We start from the raw sequence: 24,509 nt of genomic DNA on the forward strand, positions 1-24,509 counted from the left end.
AATATTGACACAATAATAATAACTATTTAATGTACACATTTGTATAATCATTCGTTCAGTTCACCTAAATTATTCTAAGAATAGAGCTTTTGGCGATGGAAGAAGGGCTGTTAGGCAACAATGTTTATGTGTAAATCAGGCAAAATGGTGGAAGATGGATGGTATAAGTATTTACCCTCGTCAATCAGACTATAAGCCTTCTGTAAATAACAGTACGATTTGATTTGTACACATAATTAAAGGAACAATTGGTGTTATCCAACACAGTCGTTTTTATAGTATCCTATGTTCACACAATCCCGAAATATTTTATAGTAATATTACTTCACCATTAAGACTTGTGTGTTCAAAGGCCTTTTACTATACTGATGTAAGCACATGTTTTTTTCTTTCTCATTGGTTGGTAAATAAAAGACGTACCATAATAACCTCGACCACACGTTGCCACTTCAGAGCAATTACCCTTTGTTGAAGGCCAGGTAACATTGTTGGCAGAATCGAACGTTTCTTCACAAGTTGAGGTCCCGGTAGCTGGAAAGTATAGGATATATCAATATATATCAATATATAATATTATATATATATATATATATATATATATATATATATATATATTTATCACATGAACTGGCCCGTATCTCCACCTGTGTGACGTACACCAGCACAGATAAGAAATCCATATTACCGCTGTTGTACGTCATCAACCGGAATTTTTTTCTGCAATGGTACCGTTCGTACATGCACGTTGCCACACAGACCGATTTGTCGTGATCGATGCCGTGCTCTCATGACATTTTGACAAAAAGGTGACCCGATAAATCAAGATATGGAAATATAGAAGGCATGTCCAACGACATTTCGAGTCGCTAAAGCTTTAGCTATTCCCAAGAATCGAATGAGGATACCGTCGATCGTTATAATGGCTCAGTAACGTCACGGCTCAAGTCGTAAGGCTCAAAGTGGACGTCGTCGTACCTGGCGATCGCCAAGCGACGTCGTACCTGGCGATCGAGGTTGGCGATAAACCCGAAATATACACCTCATCGAAAGTTAAACTTAATAAATGAGTACCGTATAATCCTCGGGAAAGCGACATAGAAGGAACAAGCATAAAGTCATTTTACGAACAACGATAAATTTCCTTTATCACCCGAATTATTCTGTCGTTTCTCGATCGGAATCAAACCTGCAGCGTAAGGCTAATAGTGAAAACATAAGCTGTCGACCTACAGTGCAGCGCCGTAGAATCCGATGTATTTCGAAAGTTGACTCGGACAACACTCACAACAGAACAGAGTTCCGTCAAGTACTAAATTTGGATGTACCTACGGGCGATATATGTGTAACAGCAAACATCAAAGTCCGTAAGACGAAAAATTGACGACCGAGATGGCCACCGGCGAAGACCGGTGACGGCAGTGCCCACTAAGCTTACAACTTACAAGCGTACACTCTGTGTGTCATCGATCTGAAACTCTCGGGCTCGCCAAGGTCGTAAACTTGTGATATTTTAATATCCACGGCATCTCTAAGAATGGTAACTACTGTTTCAATCGTGTCGTTGCATTAGTTTCATAAATATAATTGTAAATATGCTAAATAACTCAAAATACTATGGTTATCCGTCGCTAGCGCGGCGAAAGTCATGTCCGCCGATGGTAGACTTGCCTTGGCATCGGTCCAGCGCGAGACAATGATTGACATGCGCACGTGACCGAATCCGTATGTCTGATTGGTGGAGATACCATTTCATGTATCAAAAGTTCAGCTTAATCGGATTCATGAATGAAAGTATGCCTGTAACAAGCGCACATCTCCTTGGTGACAGGCCGCTTTACCAAATAAATGAAAGATCCGCGTATGGAAAAACACAAAATCGCGACATGACAGCTTTTTGCCATACAATTTTTTCTGCGAGAGCGTTTTGCCAGCTTAATGAGTTAGTGGGTGTGTGTGTCAATATACACATATTGACTGGCCATGAGGGCAACAGCATACGTCTGTACCCCGAGGACTGTGAGTCACCCCAAAAACAGACTGTTTCCCGAGGCCGTAGGCCGAGGGAAACAGTCTGTTTTTGGGGGTGACTCACAGGCCCGAGGGGTTAAAGACGTATGCTGTTGCCCGAATGGCCAGTCAATATGTTTTTGTAACACACCTCATCCGTAGTCATACATAAGAACGTACCATACACAAAAGTTGTCGCATGTAAGCTTATGATGTAATATGTTGGAGTGGTTCAGCAAGAAAAAGTTTTTCCCGACAGGGTCGCAATATTAATACTTCTGCAAAACGTTCAATGCACCTTTGATTGTCGTCTTCGTTCGTTTAGAGTCCTTGTTTGAAACCAGAGCATTCAGTTCTTCTTCAGAAAGTAGGATAAACGGAGAAATTTCTCGACTATCGTTTCGCTCGGCCGCAGACGACATCTTTGTTTACATTCCAGTTCGCGCATGCGCAAATGTTTTTTTGACGTCAGCGGGCATCATTTTTCGGAACTGATGCCTGGCAGGCAACAGTTCCGACAAATGATGCCTGATGACGTCGTTTACGTGGATCAGCACAAAAAGAACGCATCCCACGTGACTATCAATTGGCGAATTAGAACACAGACTGCGGATGAGGTGTTACGGCCTCGGGAAACAGTCTGTTTTTGGGGGTGACTCACAGTCCCTCGGGGTACAGACGTATGCTGTTGCCCTCATGGCCAGTCAATATGTGTATACTGACTGATAACAATGAATTTTAAATTTGACGCCTAAACCAAGCATGGCCAGTGATTGGACAGAAACGCCGTTCCACTTATCACGAACACCCCCACCAAGTGTAACATTTTGTTCACCGGGTCCTGAACGCTGTTTCTAAGTTTTCTATAGACAAAGCATAAAGAAAATTTTCACTGGCGCTTTACACAGTGTTGCATGACTATGCTTTCTCAAAGAAGCAGGTCTTTGATGCTGAAGGAATATGACTAGAAAGTCTATTCCATAAGGAAGCAGCGGCATTTATCTGTGTAGTCGTAGCTCTCGTTTTTCTCGGACGAATATGGATTGCAAAGGGAAAGTCCGAGTCGTGCAAGGGAAAAAAGTTTTTCCGTCGCAACGTACGAGAGCTATCTATGGCTGCTGCTACGGCGACATATGAGAAAGAACGATCATCATAATTTGAGTCTTGTTGGTTGAGCTTTAAGAGAAACTTCGTCACTTGAACACTGAGAGAGATCTGAATTCTGGTTTATGAAATCGAAAACTTTAGTGTATACACAGTTCCTCATAACAAGACGAATTATTACGCTATTAATAACAAGTTATTAATAGCGTAATACTGTCAGTAAAATTGTCTCGGGTTCATTGGAGGAGAAAGGAAAAAACTTGAGCCATGATTCTTGAAGTTGACCGGCAATGTTAGCCGTAAGTTGCGTACAGCCTCCGTGTGTTCCCGGCGCTAGCCGGCATGTGAGCATGTTTTCAGTTTGTCTGTGAATAAGTCAGCATATCAAAATTACACTACAGTATATCAAGATTGGACCACATATATATCTCACATTGATATACTAGTAGTCAGGTGGCTTAGCAACAAAAAACAGCAAGATCGTTACACAGATGACAAAAGTGTCAAATTTGCTACAGAACTTCACATATGTGTGTAGATCAAAATTAGCTATTGCTCCAAAAATTTGGGACACCAGAAAGGCTCGATGACGTCATAAATTCAAAATGGCCGCCATTATAACGCTTAAAAATGGTAAAATACAGTTTATTCAGCCAGTTTTCACTATTCTTGTAAAGAAACAGACTCAAACATTCTCAATTATGATAAACATTGAATTGATGCAAATTAATTATTATGATGACGTCACAAATTCAAAATGTCCGCCATAACATTGTCTAAAAATGTTAACACTGTTAATGAAGCCTGTTTTCAGCATTTTATCACCTGAACTGCAATGAACACCCCAAATTACGGATAAAACAAATAATTGATGCAAATTAATTATTAAGATGACGTCATAAAACCAAAATGGCAACCGAAAGTTACAAAATGGACGATTATGAAGTTTACTATGCTTGGTACAATAGCCCATTTACGTGACAAAATGATAGTATAAAAGTAATGTACAATTTGTATTAATATTCCATAAACTTAAAATAAAAGATAAATGTATCAAAACTTAGCCAATAAGTTCAACACAAGTAAAAAACTCTTATGAGATTATTGATTACGATTCGTGTTTGAAAAATCGAATCGATATAAAGGAAATGAAGGCGACTTCACAAAATGGTTCTACCTTTGCTTGTGATACGGTACAGTGAGTAGATCAATGTGGTTTGGTGATAAGGGAAAATGTGAGAAACCAGTGGATCAATAGTGCTTTGACCCTCGTAATGTGACCTTGGTCCCGGAAAAAAAAACGGTTTTATGTTGGTGATTCCTCCTAGCGGCGTTTCGGGCCAAAGTGGGGTCCCTTCTTCAGTCACGCGAATGGTTTTGTATTCCCACATGCTCATTTTAATGGTAGCCATTGTTCATCAAAGAGAGATGCTAAAATCATTATGTTTTGGTCAGAATTTTGCGTGAATTGTTGCTCAGACCGTTCATTTGTACTCTCCTTGTGTTTGAATTTTGCTTGAAGGAGGATATATTGTACGTTTTTCTTCCTTTTATACGTTATTATAGGTTTTCTGGAAAACCATGGCCAGCGTTTAATCGCCCTTCATAATTCTCCAGATTCTTATCACATTGTTTGATTAGGCTGGTTTTGATGAGGTTGTGCTGACTAGTATTTTGTTACATCATTACTCGTATACTTTTGTTGATGAAGGATGGCTGACGTTTTGTTACATTCTTTTTTATACAAGCTATGTCTTTCTTTTTGTAATCTCTTTGTTGAAAATTTTGCGTTGAGAAATTGTTCTTTTTATGAAGTCCATATTGTTGTTGCATGTACATATCTGAGTAATTCACCTTCAATGAAGCATTTGAAAGTCGGTGGCAGATAAATATCGTCAGATGGTTTTGTGTGGGTTTTAAAATCGAGCCATCTCTCTCAATTGCGTCAAGGTATGAGATTTTGTCGATAGAATGTTCAATTATGAATTCCCAAGTTGAACGTAGAGCACAGGGTGTTGCACTCCTCGACCAATGTCCTGAATATATGTTGAAAGTTGATGTTCGATTCCTGTGTAAACCATGAACATGTTACCTTTTCAATTCCCATACGAATATTTAACCGGATTTGGGATTAAATATAACTTTCTCAATTTCATGGTATATGATATCAGCTATTTCTAGTGAGCCCATACTGCATCCATAGATTCGTTTGTATTTTTTCTCAGTTGAATTAAAATATGTTGCGTTTCAGAATAATCGACAGTTAAGTCTTTCAGATATCGAGTTAAGTCTTTCATGTACATTGATGGTGGGTTTTTGTATCATACCAGTTGGCAGTACTGTTTCAGAGTCCAACGCTACGATCGCTGCATTTATGGCTTCATTTTTGGCATGTTTTTTTTACATTGCTACCACGTCTAATGTTACCAGAATAGAGTTTGCTTGTTTTTTTTATTGGTTCTAACTAGAGAATAAAGTTGTTTGTGTCCCTGGCATTATAAGTCGTTTTTGACGATTGGTTTTATGACAAGGTCTAGAAATTCCGACATTTGTTTTATTAGGCTCGAACAGCCATTTCTATTGAGACGTTGGATGATGATTTTTCCTTCTGCTTGGGTTTTGTGTATTTTGGCAGGAGATACAATCGTGGTGTACAAATTATTCTACCTATGGCAATGGGGAAACTGTAAATCACCTCGTCAATGATCTTCTTGTCGCAGATAAATGATTTAGTATACAATATCCACTGTATAGTCAATGTCGCCAAGTGTATTAATGAACATTTTTCAATTCGCAGCTGTCTATAACTTTCTTTGATGTCATTTATCTTATTCACAACTGCTATGCCTCATCCTTTGTTGATGGGTTTCATTAAGATTTGTTTGTTTTTAGACAGATTGTTCAGGGCAGTCTTTTCTGCCAGAGTCATATTCTTTCTGAAGTGGGTTGCGAATGGAATTTCCTGTATCGATCTAAGTTGCTTCGAGACAGTTTTACATTTTTGGTTTTCCGCGGCTACTAGTGTTGAACATGTACTTATCTTAGAACAGATGTCTGATTGATTGATTGATTGATTGATTGTTTCTCATGATATCGCATAATCTTATGATGCGAATAACTTTGTTGGTTTCTCATACGACAATTTTTCTAGACACTCCGGAGTGGGAATAAATTTCAAGCCTTTACTTAATGCTTTGATTAAGGTTTGATTTGCAAGATTGTTGATGAATCTGAGAATCTTTCTGAGTTCCATTTCTGCTTATGTTCTTCCTGGTGTTTTTTATGTTTTTATGTTTTGGGTTTCCAAACTGCAAAACTCGTCTAGTCAAGTTTTTTGCAGTTTCCTTCATCTTTGAATTCCTAACCAGTCTGGTAAGTGAACAACGAAAGGCAAAGACGCTTTTCATAAAATTCACGTAAGCTGCAAAAAAGTAAGCTAAGCTAGATTCAAAAGCAAAAAATAGTCTTTTTTTGTTCAAAAAACACTGACCAAACGATCTTTTTTCAGGCCGGCACATCCTCCAAAAAGAGAACTACAGTAACTGTAGCACAAAACTATGTCACCACACATCGAGACATAAAAATCCAAGAAAATTCAAACGTAAAAGGCTTCTGAAAGAAAGGAAGCAAAAGACCAAAATCACAAACATACAAACATAAAACCTCTTTTCAGGGACCAAGGTCACATGACCAGGGTCAAGGCATGATTTATTCACCGGTTTTTTGCCATGTTTTTCGTTATCATGAAATCACATCACTATTGATTTACTCACTATAACGTAACACTTTTCAAGGTAGAACCTATGGGTAAAGATACCTTTATTTCCTTAATATTGGTTCAGTTTTTCAGACAGAGGTCATTGTTAAAAATAAATAATTTCATAATAGTTTGTAATTTGTGTTGGGCTTATTGGCTAAGTTTTAGTACATTTATCATTTTGAGTTATGGATTATCAAGACAAATTGTACATTTCCTTTAAACTATTATTTTTTCACGTACATTGGAAAATGTACTAAGCATAGTGAACTTCATAATAGGCCATTTTGTAATTTTCGGTCGCCATTTCGCTTTTATGACGTCATCACAATAATGAATTTGTATCAATTATGTTTTGTCTATAGTTTTCGGTGTTAATTTCAGAACAGGTGATAAAATGCTGGAAACAGGCTTAATTAACAGTATTTGGACATTATCAGACGATAATATTGGGGATATTTTGAATTTGGTCAGCCATTTTGGCTTTATGACGTCATCATAATAATTGATTTGCATCAATATTATGCTGTATTTGTAATTTGGGATGTTTGTGTCGGTTAATTCAAAAAATATGAAAACTGCCTGAATTAGACGTATTTTTATTTTTAAGCGTTATAATGCGGCCATTTTGGATTTATGACGTCATCGAGCCTTTCCGGTGGCCAACATTTTTGTAGCAATAGCTAATATTGATCTAAACATATATGCAAACATATGTAGCAAATTTGGCACTTTTGTCATCCGTGTAACGATATTTTTGTTAAGCCACCTGACTATAGGCTTACATTCGATAAAAGATAAAAACATTTAACCGCCAGCTAAGTGTACAAATCAGAGATCGAGGTACGGGCCGGGTACGGGCTGAGCGAATCCTTGTCCCCGTATACGCTAGCGCTTACAAACAGGCGAAGTTGGTCAGTTTTTGTTTTATTGTTATGTCCAATTAGCCCAAGTGTTCTGTGTCTGTGAATGTCGGACCCTTGTCCATAACAACGGAGAAATCATTTGTAGTCATTCAAGTCACTTGAACTGGACCATTGATACATGTCATACCGTCGTACCGATCGACACGATCGCAAGCGTAGCACTCGGAGCTTACGGACATAAGCGAGCGCGTTCATGTATGGCCGTGGTTTGAGGGACTGTGGGGCTTAAATACTCGAAATTATCATGTGTCGCAGCGCATTCTTTTCATTTTCGACCAAAACTGGTGACTTTGGTATTTTACAACATAAAGTGCACTTTTAATAGTTTGCTACTATCCGTTTCAACTCACATCGTTTGGTGTCGCCGTTCTCAACTACCGAAAATCCAGTCGTTGTGGACTGGGCAGGTGGGAATGCAGAGAAATACTTAGAAGAGCCAAGTGTAGAATTTGGGACTCAGTGGAGATAATTTGTTTGCGTTCTGCCAGCCTCATCCGAAGCAGTCTTAGTCGTTTTATCGCCCTCGTTCACGCTGAATATTCATAGACGTGGACACTATACGGTTCTCGGGGCCTTGGCCGTATAGTGCCAACGTCAAAACTTGTATAGCCAAAAAAGCTGAAATGGATAAAAACCATGCAATTTGTTACAATAATTTGATCCATCAACATCAAAGAAAAAAAAAGAAGAGCTGTTCATGTTATAAATATAATCCCATGGTATTTTTCTCTGTTTGACGTCATCGTATACTCGTGTTTTTCGCGGAGCCGCACAACTTCTCGCCTTCGGCTCGAAGTTGTACGGCTCCGCGAAAAACGCTCGTATACGATGACGTCAAACAGAGAAAAATACCATGGGATTATAAATATATATATATATATATATATATATATATATATATATATATATATATATATATATATATATATATATATATATATATATATATATATATATATATATATATATATATATATATATATATATCACATGAACTGGCCCGTATCTCCACCTGTGTGACGTACACCAGCACAGATAAGAAATCCATATTACCCCTGTTGTACGTCATCAACCAGAACTTTTTTCCTGCTATGGTACCGTTCGATGTGCACGTCGCGACACAGACTGATTTGTCGTGATCGATGCCGTGCTCTCGTGGCATTCTGACGAAAAGGTGACCCGATAAATCCAGACATGGGAACATACAAGGCATGCCCAACGAAATTTCAAGTCGCTAAAGCTTTAGCTATTTTCAAGAATCGAATGAGGATACCGTCGATCGTTTTAATGGCTCAGTGACGTCACGGCTCCAGTCGTAAGGCTCAATGTGGACGTCGTCGTACCTGGCGATCGTCAAGCGACGTCGTACCTGGCAATCCCAGTTGGAGATAAACCCAAAAGATACACCTCAACGAAACTTCAACTTAATAAATAAGTACCCTATAATCTTCGGGAAAGCGACATAGAAGGCACAAGCATAAAGTCATTCGACGAACAACGATAAATTTCCTTCATCACACAATTATTCCGTTGTTTCTCGATCGGAATCAAACCTGCAGCGTAAGGCTGTAGTGAAGACATAAGCTGTCGACCTGTAGCCTTAACTCTGCAGTGCAGCGCTGTAGAATCCGATGTATTTCGAAAGTTGACTCGGACAACACTCACAACAGAACAGACTGAGTTCCCGTCAAGTAACAAAATTGGGATGTACCTACGGGTGAAATATGTGTCACAGCAGACAACAAAGTCCGTAAGACATTTATTGACGACCGAGATGGCCAACGGTGGATACCGGTGACGGCAATGCCCACTACAAGCGTATAAGCCACACTCTGTGTGCCATTGATCTGAATCTTTCGGGCTCGCCAAGGTCGTAAACTTGTGATATTTTAAAAGCCACACTGTAAAAATAGCGGACGCCAGACGCGTCTTTACGCGTTCAAAATGTAGATTTCGGTGTTCAAATTTGAACGGCTAGTGTTCATATTGTTAACACTAGTGTTCATATTATTAACAATGATGTTCTAAACCTGAACACGTAGTGTTAACAGCCATCTCCTTCAAGTGTTCAAAAACTCAGCATTACAGAAATTTTACAATACTGTAAAACAATTAACAATCTTTAATGTTTTTCACTTTACTGTGGCTATATTAAATTTACTACTGCCTCGCTGTCCGGCAATTGTACACGGATTTTGATGTAACGAATTTCCCACTAAGTGAAAAATATCTCCGGTCTAAAATTGCTGAAAGCATGTTTTTTCTAAAAAAGGAAGTATACAAAATAATTTTACACGTTTATTACGGGTTGAAATTTTGAAATTTTGAAGAGAAAATCAGATAACCACAATGAACGTTTTAATTTTAACATCGGCGTGCAAGAGGCGTTCTACTCCTTAACACTTGGTGTTCAAGTTTGGTGCCTTTCTTATCCCGTCATGCATCAAAACGGAAGTTGCGACTTTTTCTTGTAAACGCACGCTGAAGTCGTGATCGTGCGGAAGCAAGACCAGAAAGGGTAAGTTTTCTCTCCAAAATAGTAAAATGTGTTAAATTTTGAAGCATCTGTATTATTATCCTTTGAAATTATTTGTATAGTACTTTGGAATAGCTAAAATACGTGAATAATCCTTGTTTCTTTCAGTGGCTGGTAGACCATACACTAGCTGTGAATACGCAGCGGTGTTTTTGGCCATGGCGTATCGATCGCACTCGGGTCAAGGGTCATCACCGAAGAACTGCAGCGATTACCCTTAAAGGTATACAGTCACCTGTAATCTAAATATGCCCATATATGGTCAAAGGGGCGTTCCTTGGTATTCAAAATACCAACGTTAGGGAGCTGTTTTTAAAAAGCGGCCACCCGCTTAAAATCTGTGATTGGTTAGATTTTCTCTTTCCATGGTAACTGTGGCAAAATTGGAACAGGTGACAGTACACCTTTAACGCGAGCGCGATCGATATGGCACATTACCGCTGCGTAATCACAGTAACACATGTCTTTTAGTAATCACAATCGCATGTAAATTTAAAACATTAGTTAAAGATCGCAGAGTGTACACTCTATTGTTTCAGCATATGAGAGTTGGCATTTTTTTTTACTTTTCATCGGTTGATGACAAGAAGAAGCCAATATTTTGTAACATTATCGAAAAGAGCAGTGTATACCAAAGTCACCCCTTTTCCTTGACCTTAAAGGCCACCTTGTCCTTCATTTGAAGTTTCACATTACCTATTGTTGCATTATTTTCAGGATGTGAAAAGTTGGATTAACGTGAAATCGAAGAGTTGTTACAGAAGCTGATGGTACAGAAAGTGAAAAAGATGAGTGTATAGGTAGCTGTCTGGAAAGAAGCATGAGAATCTCAGTTCATCTCTAATGTTGATTTAAACTTTCGAGGGTCAGTAACTGAATTTTTATAAGTTTCTGTATTTTTTGTTCTGGAGAATGATCTTTCAAATACGTGCAGTCTCCCTTATCAGATGCAAGGGTGGAAAGAAGAATTTAAGCAGAAAGCGACAGAAAATTCACAGTGAAAAATGTACACTGATCTGAATTTCTGAATTTTTCTGAAATTTTCATTCACTCTGACTTTTCTGTCATTTTCGGCTTCAAATCTTCATTCCACTCTGCATCTGATGAAGGAGACTTCACGTCTTTGAAAGCTTATGTTTCAGTAACAGTTACTTGATCATAGCCTGCTACCAAATCTTAGATTATTTTGTATTGTAGATCAACACGTCTTTTGTTCTCGATTTGTTACTGTTTTTAGCCTTGCTGTTAAGGACGCAGAGCTTATATCATAGGTGAATGTGTGGCATCGTCCTCAAATTTTTACATCCCAAGCTTTTTCTTCAAAACGGCCCGTACGATTCCCTTTATATCTGGAGTACATGTTTCCAGGGCTTATCCTAATCATATATGTACAAGTTATGATGAAATATATACGCAAATTTGTATTTTTGAGACATTAAAGACTTCCATACATTTTTAAGACAGAAGGAATTATCAGAATATGATATATTCAAGTAAGCCAAATTTTGAGCTTTTTCAGAACAAATGTTTTGTGCGTTTTTACAAGTAAGATTATGAACATATAACGTAATCCAGAATATTTAAGTAAGACCTGTTTTGCCATTACTTTGTTCATATTGTTTGAAAAACGATCGACAGTATTTATGAGGATTGTCTTTTATTCATGTTTTGATAGGAAGGTGTTAACACCGTTGGTGTTTCCTCTGACAAACTTTACAAAGTGACTATGTTTATCTGCCCAATTTACTCTAAATAATTGTATTTTACTCAAAGAATTTTTGTGTATTTTTAAATAAAATAATTTAACTGAATATCCGCGGTCTGTTTTGTTATTTCCAGGCTTGAACACCCCCTGAACGCCCCAAATTAAAGGTGTTCAACAAGTGCATATCATATGTTCTAACCTTTAAACACACTCGTCGTTGAACGGCGTCCATGCGTTCAAAAAGTGTAACAGCCCTTTGAACGCGTAAATGCGTTCAATTTGTTGATCACATTTCATGTGCAATGCGTGTGTTCACATATGGAACACCATGTTGTTCAATATAATGTCTGGTGAACACGGAGTGTTCAAAATCTGCACACGTGTGTTCAAAAATTGAACACTGGTTGAACACGTAGTGTTAAATTTCTGAACGTCTAGACGTGTTCAAAAAGTGTTACAAAAAGGCGTTTAATTGGTGTTCTATCCTTGAACACTAACTTTACAGTGCAAGGCATCTCTAAGAATGATAACTACTGTTTCGATCGTGCAATTGCATTAGCTTCATAAATATAACTAAATATTCTAAATAACTCAAAATACTATGGTTATCCGTCGCTAGCGCGGTGAAAGCTATGTCCGCCGATGGCAGACTTGCCTTGGCATCGGTCCAGCGCGAGACAATGATTGACACGCGCACGTGACCGAATCCGTATGTCTGATTGGTGGAGATACCATTCGGTGTATCAAAATTTAGGCTTAATCGGATTTATGAATGAAAGTATACCTGTAAACATTTGAAAGTAATATATATATATATATATATATATATATATATATATATATATATATATATATATATATATATATATATATATATATATATATAATCTCCCAGTATTTCGAACGAGTGTGACGTCATCGAAGACGAGGGTTTCCCCCGACATAGCAGCAGTATCCCGGCAAGGAGGATACACGACTCTTCGATGATGTCACATGAGTGAGAAATACTGGGAGATTATGTATTTTGTCACATGCATAGACCCGCTTTTTATTCCAATAAAATTTACTTTCCCGTGCGATGTAATTTGGACCCTTATTATGTCAGCGTGGTGTTTGAAGTTCTTCGGTTCCAGCTGATTCCGTTCACATTCGGACGCGCGTTCCTCTCGATGCGTCAGAGTAGTCTCTCGCTGTTGGAATTTCGTGCATGGATATAGCCGTCATCATCGAGGACAAGGGAAAGGAGGATGATATAGTATCTTCTGATGCATTTTTTTGTTTAAAGATAATAGTGTGATAATGTAAAAAATGCATCGACATTTAACCTTGTCTTGCTGTTCATAACGGCTCTTATATGTTGTTTACACTTTACGAACGTACACACTGTGCGATGCTGCAGTCTTCATTTTACTGCTATCTAAAATTCGTGTCAAATCCTGACTTCGGTCATAATATATGAATAAAACCACCATTGAACTGTATCACATCGTTCTTGTTGGTCATTTATGCAACCACACTGCACCTAGGAAAATTAAATTGCTCGAAACTGGCGAGGACTGGAGGAGTACGATGCCGTATGAAGATCGTACGTTCGCATATATTCTCAGCGTCTTGGACGCTGTTTGAAATTGAGAGGAAAAGTGTATCACCGTTCGTCGTAATTATGAATGAAACTTAAATCATAAACAATCACAGTAAACAAAGCGCAACAAGAAACTTAACATTTGCAATTTAACGTTCATTCGATCAAGCCTAGCGTTTACTTGTTTCTTACGAAAACTAAATATGGCCGTAGCTCCAATCGAGCTGTCGACGAAGTGGCACAAGGTATTGAAAACCGCGTTCGCCGTACGTAGCTACAGTAAATATTCTCGCTTTAGCACCGCCTATCGCAGAAGTTCAACAGCAATACAACAGTTTGCCAATGCTAAGAATTAACCCGTCGTCTGACAGTATGATGTGTTGATTTTGATACATCATATTCTTAATATATTGGATTCTCGTTCGGCGATATATTTGCCGATTTTGAGCGATGACTCAGCTGTTTACGGCCGGTTGTTAGGAGCTAGCACAGTGTGTAGGGAGCAGACGAGAGTAAACGCTAAACGTTAAAACAGACAAACTGTCAGAATCATTGCTATCAAAATCTTTGACATTTTTGCTAAATGTACCTTTACCGCATTTTCCAGTAAATTCGTTTGTGCCCACTCAATTTTCATCTTTACGAGAATGCTTACAAACAGCTTCAGTAGAAAAAAGTGCCGACTGTATACACCTACTTTATATATAATATATAATATATATATATATATATATATATATATATATATATATATATATATTATATATATACAATAAATATGAGAACACATCAAGTATGTTTGGTACCTATTACTCGAGTTTCACGCATACACGCGATCGTCAGATAGGTAGATTTTATTGTGTGAAATTTGCTTCAGGTGCTTACATATAAGTGTCAGGTTGGGTCAAACCATTTGGTGTTGTGGGTTGGATTGAAATTTGACAAGTAAAATTTGTTTTCGTGTCGGCACTTGGAGACCAACTCCGAACGCTTGTTTAAAGGCTAGATTTATTTGCATTGATTATGAATAGCTTCTCTGTAAGGCAAAGGTTGCATTTCTTTGACACATTTGAGTAACTGCTTGCTTTTGATAGGATTGACATGATATATATAATGGTTTGTCCTGAGATTTCAAGTGACAGACATATTTTGACAATTCTGTGCTGTTGGCGTATGCCTTACTTCGGAAAGATTGGACATGATTTGCATAGCGTGTTTTAAATGTGTTGTCAGTTAGACCGATGTAATGTTTCGCCTCATTGGCATCGCTTGTAACAGTAGCTTTATAGATTATAGATTTAGACTGGCAAGCCCCCTGGAGTGGGCAATTGGTCTTGATGCGGCACTTACATACGTCAGTGAGTTTTCTATCATTGCGCTGGGTGACCCGTTTGTTGTGTGATTTTATAATGCTGCCCATGTTGTGCATGCAGCTGTAGCTTAATTTGAGTGTATTTCTGTTAAGAACTTTATGTAATTTACAATCCTTTGGGAAATGTTTCTCAAGGAGACGGAAGAATTCCTTTCCGACGTTGGTTTTCACACTCTTACTGTAGGGTGGGTTGTACCATGTAATTCTACGCTGTCTGCTCCTTGTTTTCTTTACCGGCTTGTCAACACGTGTGTAATTTAGCTGGTCATCGTACCCACTGGCCTTAAGTGCTTCACTGTAAATATCACTGTTGAACAGACTCTCATCGCTGGATATGGAGGAGATGCGCTTTCCAACTGTATCGGGGATGTGTTTAATTATGGAGGGAGGGTGGTTGGATTTCTTATTGACATATATCGTGTTGTCGTTAGGTTTTCTGTATGGGTAGTATTGGCCGTTGCTCAAGTTTAGAGTTATGTCAAGGAAGTTCACGATACTTCTGTTTACATCGATGGTTACTTTCAGGCCGAGGTCATTGAACGTCTTTGATAAGTCCTTTTTCATTCTATCTGCTTTTCTGCCAGTGGCGTTCTTGATTACACCCAGGCCGTCATCTCTATATAGACCAATATTGTTTTTTATCGAAGGATGAAGCAAGTATGTTGAGAATATAAAGCCCCACCCGTTCACATACCTCAGCTCCGTCATAACTTCCCATTGTAACGTCATACAAATTGGTGCTATCACGTTTCATCCATGGTACAGAGTCATCAAATAGGAGTGATTTCCTTGAATGCATAATGATATCAACATCCCTATCTGCAATGGTGGTGTGTTGCGTTGCAAATTCAAGCGATTTTTGTAGCAGGGATTCTGAGATAGATGGGTAGAAATTCACAATGTCGAATGTCACGAATTTGAATTGCATCTTGTCTTCTATGTTTTCAAACCAGCGGATGACTGATGTTGACTTTCTCCATTGGTTTACAGCTGTGATTGATCTGATGGTATTATTTATTCTGTCAAGGATTTGTTTACTTACTCTACCCATCTCACTCTTCGTGGGGTTGATGAGTCTGCATGTTGGGTTGTTCATGAAGTTATCTTTGTGGTCTTTCAGCGTTATAAATGCCTGTTTCATAGCCAGTGTGTCCATTCTTTCATCAATATGTAGGTCATGTGCGATCCGTTGTGCGTCCATGTTGATGTTGTTACAGGCGTCAACGTCCGCAAGTTTATATGACTTAGTGATGTTCTCACGTAACAGCTTCTGGTATTGGTCTACTTCAACCTCGTAGAAATTGCGTGTCTTGTCAGCAGGGATGAATACCTTTTTCGAGCGTTTGATTTTCTTGATGTCCTGACCAAGGCCTTTGAGGAATGTGTCATTAACCTTTCGGAATTTCAAGTTCTCTATCATATGTAGTAGGTCATTTTCGAACGGTTTCAACTCCTCGATTTGGGGCGGTGATTTCCGTGAGTTAAACCCATAATGGTCGTCGAGGACTGGTTCTTCATCTTCGTTGCCTTTCTTTTCGTATGTAAGTGCCGCATCAAGACCAACTGCCCACTCCAGGGGGCTTGCCAGTCTAAATCTATAATCTATAAAGCTACTGTTACAAGCGATGCCAATGAGGCGAAACATTACATCGGTCTAACTGACAACACATTTAAAACACGCTATGCAAATCATGTCCAATCTTTCCGAAGTAAGTATTTTTCAATATTTCAATCCAACCCACAACACCAAATGGTTTGACCCAACCTGACACTTATACGTAAGCACCTGAAGCAAATTTCACACAATAAAATCTACCTATCTGACGATCGCGTGTATGCGTGAAACTCGAGTAATAGGTAACAAACATACTTGATGTGTTCTCATATTTATTGTAATATTGCTCTGCATCCCTGCATCGAGCACTTTACCCCTCTGAGAAGATTGGTGTATATATATATATATATATATATATATATAAGTTCAGAGGTTGCCATAAAGCCATTATGGTGATAACCGGGAGGGCACATTGTATACATTTTGTATATATATATATAATATATATATATATATATATATATATATATATATATATATATATATATATATATATATATATATATATATTAAGTACAAACTTTTCAGTTATATTTACCTATACACTGACTTGGTAATACATCTGGTATGCAGCCACGATTATCGTCCCTTCTAAAGTTAGATGTACATTTGCACTCGTACCAACCATCCGTGTTTTCACAAACTTCATTTTTATTTTCAAAGTCACAAGTATGTGTTTCCTCCTTACATTCGTCGATATCTGAAAGTAAAATGGTTGAGATGATACAGTCGCTTGTGTATTAAATTAACCAATGGTAGTCTGGGTGATAATAATGCATATTATGTATTTTAACATGATGTTAACGTAAACAAAGGACACCGAGACAGGCATTTAGTGAAATTCAGGGGCGTCGGCGAAACACGTACTGGCGTTAATGGCCTTTCTTGTGAAGCCAGTCGAAGATATGAATGACCTCAGCCTGTAAACAAAGATGTGCGAATTGTCACATCGGGGTTACAAGGCGAGGAGCGACCTTGAATATGGCGTGGGATCTCTTGCACTGTCTCGCCTCCGGGAGTCACATCGGGCAACAGGGTAACGGACACCCACTAGGCAAATGCCAGTAACCCTAACGGAAATTCTTGAGCTCTTTAGTCGTCCAAATGAACAAAAAAATAAATGCCAAAATTGTTTTGGATATTTATTTTTCTGTTGGCCGCTACAACGTGGAGGGTCGGTGGGATTTTGCGAGAGTTTGGAGATGGCAAGAGCTGAAAAGACTAAAGCGAAAGATTGACAACACCGTGATGCGAGCAGATGGTGACTCGAAGGAGATAATGCTCGTAGATTTCATGGTGATAGTGTGTTACGGCGGGAAGCAGGTGCAGATTAGCGCACGATTAGTGTGTTACATTATAGCAATGATAAGGTAAAGCTGTGGTCAAATAGCTTGCATGAAATACTAGCCTTCACCTTGGTCTCCATGCCCTATCTCTGTGTTAACTATGATTATACTTTTAGGAAAGCTATAAGCATTTATTAACGTTACAACAACCTTAAAAATATGATAAACTTTGCATTTAAATGCGTCGATGAACGGCCACGGCCGATCCGACTCAAAGATGCCTTTCTTAAACGTTTAAATATCCTGCCGGAGCCATTAACATCGAGCTAGCATTGTAGAAAATTACCTTGATGACTAACTACAAGCACAATCTATTGACTGTTGAATTTGTAAATAATGTGAGGAAATGGCGTAGTTTTTTAATCCTGACAATTTGCGAAGTTATTCAGTAGTAATATCAAAGGCCACATCTATTCGTATTTTTTTACATACGGTTTGGTTCAGATATTCATGTTTGATCCTGAATAGCATAGTGGTATCTTGCCCTTTCCTGGTTTTTGAAATATATCGTCCGGAATATATATTCATTAGGGAACGAGCACAATTAACGGCAGGGGGGGGGGGGCGGAAGAGAAAATATGTGGTGCGTATATTTTTTACAGGCCCCCCCCTAACACCAGCAAAAATTTTAGTGGCCCCCCCATCACCGGCAACAAAATTTTTGTGGCCCCCCCCTCCCCAAAAAAGAAAGATTACATAGGTACAAAGTTGTACACATATATATAATCCTTATAACTTTTAATATATGCTTTAGTGAAAACAACATTCTTGCATTCTTGAAATAAATAATAAACAAATAAATATATAAATAATAAACAAATAAAATAACTTTACTTCAACTGAGTATCTGTATGATGTTTTCAGATGTTGGGGAAAAATGTATAACATGACCGTTGTGATTTCAATGCACTTTCCACAACCCAGTGTCTGCCTTTCTATGACTACCCAAGATATTCAATGTTACTCCACTGTAATGACAGTCTGCCATTGGAATAGTCCTTCATGGGCTAACTATAAAAGACCCATTAATGCCATTTTTCCTCCTTTTTTCAGTATTTTTTTGCTGTGTGTCCACTACGTATTCTAGTTCTGAACTGCCTATTAGCCAGTCCACATTCCTATGTGGAACAGGTTGAATGGTTTTTTGAGGAAAAATAGGCAGTCCATAGCAGTCAAACCTGCCACATGCCAGTATTGGAAATATGACATGTTAAAATTTGAACATTCATCACTGGCTATGAATGTGAAATCAGACTCAGCCATGTGAAGTAACCATTCATTAGCAGTCCTATTGAATTCATGATAGAAGGGAAGATTGTCAATGGATTGAATGGTAGCTTACACATGTGGCGGTAAAAATTTAGACATGCATTAATAAACTCCAAGGACTGACTTGTTGTCAATTCTCATGTTTTCACATCCCTATTGTCTATTTAATTTAAATAAATTAGGCGGCACTCATGTGTAGAGTTGATTTTACTTGGGTTAAGTTTTTCAGGTGAAATTACTCATGTTTGCACTATAGAAATGCCACATGGGTCACATTTACCAGTTAAATTGTTCTCAGACTTAAATATTTAGTGGCTACAGAAGCAACGGTTTGCCATTTTAAAGTGACAGTATAAAGCTGTAAGTTTTTGATTTTGTTAATATTTTTGTTATGTATCAACTGCACTTACTTCATTGGTTTACAAATTTAAGTTGAATTAGCTCGTTGATATTATCAATACAACCAACATACACTTTGTGTGCATGTATATTATAAAAGTTCACTGTTATTGTGTTCCATTGAAGTTTAGTCCAGACCAAAATGTGTTTACCAACAATAACAATGCTGACTGTACATAATACAGGTTGTGAAGACTGGATATTTGAACGTGTTTTAGAAAATAGAATAACATTAGCAATACTGGCTAACATGATTTTGAAAAGAGAGAAAAACCTGTAGTCGATGTACGAAGAACACAATTTCTGCCAAAATTATGAAGTTACAGCCAGGCAGCCTCATAATATAATTAGCATTAGTTTCATTCATCTCCATTCAAAAAAACGAGACCAGGGATTTTCAGTATAAACCAATGAATATGACAAGAGGGAAGTCATGCAGATGGCTACAAACGTCTGTGAGCAGCCTCTAAATTAAATCAGCACAGATAAATTTTAAACATCGTTTATTTTTATTTTCAAAATGTGCAATAATAAACACATGTTCACCGCTAAATATTCCATATGATCGGAACCTGCATTCTATTGAAAGGTACTCACATTTCCAGACGTAATATGGTTGGATCTGTCATTAAATTTTTCTCATACGGTCCATGTTTCGCGTACGTCCGTCAGCAACTGGCTATGATGTGCAGTCATGTACATGTACGTCAGATCATCACACAACGACGAACACACTTGCGACGGTTCTGCATCTGCCATTGTAAAACTTTCGCGATTACAACTTACATAAAACTTAATGGAAACGCAGTACAGGTACTGTTCATCCCCAAACCGTTCAAAAGTCGAGCCGGATGGACTAAGCGGTTCTGACATGTCGTGACTTTGGAAAGAGTTGTGTTGGAAGAGTGGACGGGACGCAACAGGGTATTAACGTAGGCGTAAGAGTGGTCCCGTAAATGAGTACGCTTGGATTTAACGAGGCTGATCAGAATTGCAACAGGGTTCACTTAGTGTGTTGGACGTCCGTATTTTAACTGATCTCTTCATATAAAGTCAATTTTTGCTTATTGGAAAAATCTAAAGGAACAGTTTACGCGTACTTGAAATGTCAAAATTTTGCGACGATCACGACCCTTGACCTTTCGAATTTGACCAATGCTTTGTGTTCCCACACGATCGTTGTCGGATATCACATTGCATCTCTCAAATGAGATTGCGCAGATTTTTTTGAAGTAATGGCTGTTCAGACCAGCTGAATCTCACGAATTATGGCTGATTTCTCGGTCATTTCTTCCCCAGTGACGACACATTTTGAGTCAAAACAGCAAGTGAGTTAGGTCTAAGTGGTAATGTTTCAGTTGGCATGAAGGTAAAGTGTATTTCCCGCGACAGTGTTGGATGCAGTGGCCGAGATAGCAAGTCGTCGTGGACGATAATTTTCCATTCATCCGGTAAGTATTTGAAATGCATATTTATAAAGGGCAATTACGAAATTAGTATGCCTTATAAAGAGGCTTTTCTCTGCACATTGATGTTTTCCTGGGAAGCTTGGTTTTGTATATGGCCCGACATTTTTAACCCCAGCTTTAGGGGTGAAAAGAAAGTACGTATCTGTATACCTGGACAGGGCGGAGGGAGGTGTACAGTGTAGCCATTAACGCAAAACAAAGCTGGGCTTGAACAACGCCTAAGCTTAGTTTGCGTCCATGGTCTCACTCAGTGCAAAAACACTGCTATAAAAAAATAGGCGAAATGAAAAATTTAAAAAAACCAAACTACGGTAGATCGTAGGATGAACATGGCTATGTAAACTTATGATTGTTTGTACCACCCGGTCTTACTTGCATTTTTTACTTCTTTTGTACATGGTTACTTTTAAAATCCATTGTTAATATGATATTGCCAGGTAAGAAGCCTTGTATTGAAAGACAGAAAAAATGTTTAGAAATGTGATACGTCTTAATTTTCAAGGGACAGCAGCTGTAATTTTTATGAGTTCAATAACTTGTTTGCCTCATGTATTAACATACTTTCTTGTATTGATTCAAATTATGAATTGTGATGCCCTCACTTTGTAAAGATGTACATAAATTAATCGGTATAGTGGCTGTGGCAACTAGTCAAGTCAATACAACGTACACAAGCACATTTCTAGACATATATGTTACATTTTCAATGTATTAATTTTGCACTCGCAAAGATGTATGTAAAAAATTCCTCTATGTGTATGTAACAAATCACACACATGTTCTGAAACTTTATTGTAAAGTTGTCGTCTTAATAAATGTTGCTAAGTTCATTCTCTCCTTTCTGTTTCATTTCAGTGTGCATGTCAGCCAAGGCCCAAGAGAAATTTGGCAAGAATAATCATGACTTACATAAAGAAGTCTTCAATGTCAAATTTCAAAACAAAATAGGACATGAAAGACGAGACTTGGCCAGAGTTAAATGAACTCTTTTAAAAACTAATCTTTGACTAAATCACTTTTCACTGTCTCTATGAAATTTGTTAAAGCCAAAAATTTATTAAATTGGTCATCAGACTTACAGATATGTTTTGTGCTTTTTATTTTGAACGTTTGAGAAGGTGAGTCTGCTTGTGTTTGCTGTGTTCAGGTGAGTCAGAGTTGCTTTTAACTCTGTTTGGCCTGTCTTAGTTTTAGGCCAAATATGGTTAAATTACATATCCAACCAATTGTATCTTATAATTCACCGTAAGAGGCTGTGTAAAAGTACTTGATTTTACTGGAATTTGATTTCACTTATTTGATGTTTGCTTACACCTTGCAAACATGCAAATGTAACAATGTTTACCAAATTCATTACGGCAACATCAAAATAAGTGAAATCGGGTGTCAAATCAGTACTTTTCATGGTGCTCTTTTTCTGCCAGGATGACCCTGTCATTCATATGTGCATTCAAAATAACCATTGGTTCACATACATGTGAGTGGATTCAGAATAACCATTCATTCACATGTGTGTGAATGGCTAGCTCATTTAAATATTTCGGCCTATACACATGTTACCAACGTGCTTCTGAAATGAATGTGGACTGCCTGACTGCCTATTCCCTATGCACATGCATTAAGCCATGCCAACTAGCCATGTGAATGCTAATTTCACATGGTACTGACAGGCATTCCTGTTCTATAAGGGATTCCTATAGCATGATGAAATAACCAGTTTCAACCGAGCCTCTGTATCATTACCAACCATTATTACTGTTGACAAATGAAGTCAATTTTCAATAATAATATTGCTCATTTTACACATAACAACTGCATTGTGAGGTTTAAGACTTGGTATTTCATCATGCTACAAGAAGTTTAACAAGGAACTCCAGCTTCAACAGGGAACAAAATGCTGAAAATTATTCTCTGTCTGTCATGGTGTAAAAAATTTTGGTGGCCCACCCCTTACTTTCCCTGGAATTTTCATGGCCCACCCCAAGAACACTCATTTTTTTTCGTGGCCCCCCCCCCCTTCTTCTCTTCCCCCCCCCCCCCCTGCCGTTAATTGTGCTCGGTCCCTTATCTGGACGAAAACAAGACCATTCTAACAGAGTATTGTCCTTAATTTTAAATGTAGGAGGGTGATTAATGAAAGTAGGAGAGTTAATAACTCCACCAAAGTATTGCTGTAATATTTCAGCAGAAGGAAAGTGTGAACATTTCTTGTCAGAAGAGATGAAGACATATTATCACGATGGTGAAGGACTGGCTACAAACTCCAAATCAAGTTAATTGATATGCAATTTTTAGATTTTCAACCGCTGCTCCCGTAGCAAAGGAACGAAGAGTTACCCGACGACTAAAATATCATATGGTTCCGATTTTGATGATCGCATAGCGATGGATACAGTACAGATGAAGAATTCCAATGTTTTATAAACATAAGGAAAACTCAATGACCTTATCAAAAATTTCATCACAAAGTGTTGTCTATAGGATATTGCCACCGTATAGAGATTTGAAATTACATAAGTTTTGAAAAGTGTGAAGTGGGAAATTGCGAAACATTAAACAACTTGGAAATTCTACCATCTTCGAGAAGTCAAATAGCTCACCAATGCAGTCAGGGATTTCATGATTAAAACTTCCATCATTGCAGATCAAGGTAACATTGGCTGTTGGTCTGAATCCGTCCTCACAGGTAATAACAGCAGAGTCGCCATGCAAAATGTACAAGAGTGGTTCTTCGTAATCCGTTGCAGATGGTTCATAGATAAGGCAGGGATCTGTAAGTGTTGGCGAAACAACTGTAAGACTTCGAATTCCTCCGTCATTTAGAAAACGTGATCTGATAAATGGATTTTGGCGTGTACGTTCAAATTCTTACAAAGTGGGGTCAAATTTGCTTAATTTGACTCGGCATGGAATTCTTCTGTACCATTTCGCGAGCATCTATTATTGTTTTGTTATGTATTTTCCGACTTTAACAATGTTGTATATTGGGTGTGCAAGATGGTCTTTCCCCTCAGTGTATGTTGTCTGTACCGACCTAGCATGTAAACGATTATCACTGCATAGGATAACGGTCTGCTACTGTTCCCTCTACCCATAATTTATCTCTGAACTCAAGTTGACAAATGACGGTTCTGGCCATCGATGCGTCTTATTTCGTTATGAAAATAGATAGTTTGTGTTGTATGACGTGTAAAGTTTTGTAAACGTGTGCGGAAATTCCTTGGTATCAAAAGCTTTACTTTGTTACGAAGGTAGTTTATCTCATACAGATGTTAATGCCTTAGGTTGTCATGGGCACCATGAATATTTATTAAAATACTCAAAATCTTAATGATGAATCCAATTGCATACAAACTGGATACACACTGTATTTGTGGCAAATGCACAAAGTAGTTACTAGTTACCTCTTACGACGATGTTTA

At 38.1% G+C, this 24,509-nt stretch overlaps 1 protein-coding gene and 1 long non-coding RNA gene across 2 annotated transcripts in view; both read right to left on the reverse strand.

Moving 5' to 3' along the window:
- Positions 1 to 24,509, reverse strand: part of LOC139144120 (uncharacterized) — a 386,360-nt gene that overhangs the window by 16,585 nt on the left and 345,266 nt on the right. The gene's annotated exons all lie outside the window — the stretch shown is intronic.
- LOC139144121 (uncharacterized) overlaps positions 17,146 to 24,509 on the reverse strand; it is a 228,164-nt gene continuing 220,800 nt past the window's right edge. Inside the window, exon 3 of the long non-coding RNA XR_011554747.1 lies at positions 17,146 to 17,304. This is a non-coding gene — a long non-coding RNA (uncharacterized lncRNA). The remainder of the gene's footprint in view (positions 17,305 to 24,509) is intronic.

The sequence above is a fragment of the Ptychodera flava genome, chromosome 11 (genome assembly GCF_041260155.1).
Source record: "Ptychodera flava strain L36383 chromosome 11, AS_Pfla_20210202, whole genome shotgun sequence".
Taxonomy (NCBI): domain Eukaryota; kingdom Metazoa; phylum Hemichordata; class Enteropneusta; family Ptychoderidae; genus Ptychodera; species Ptychodera flava.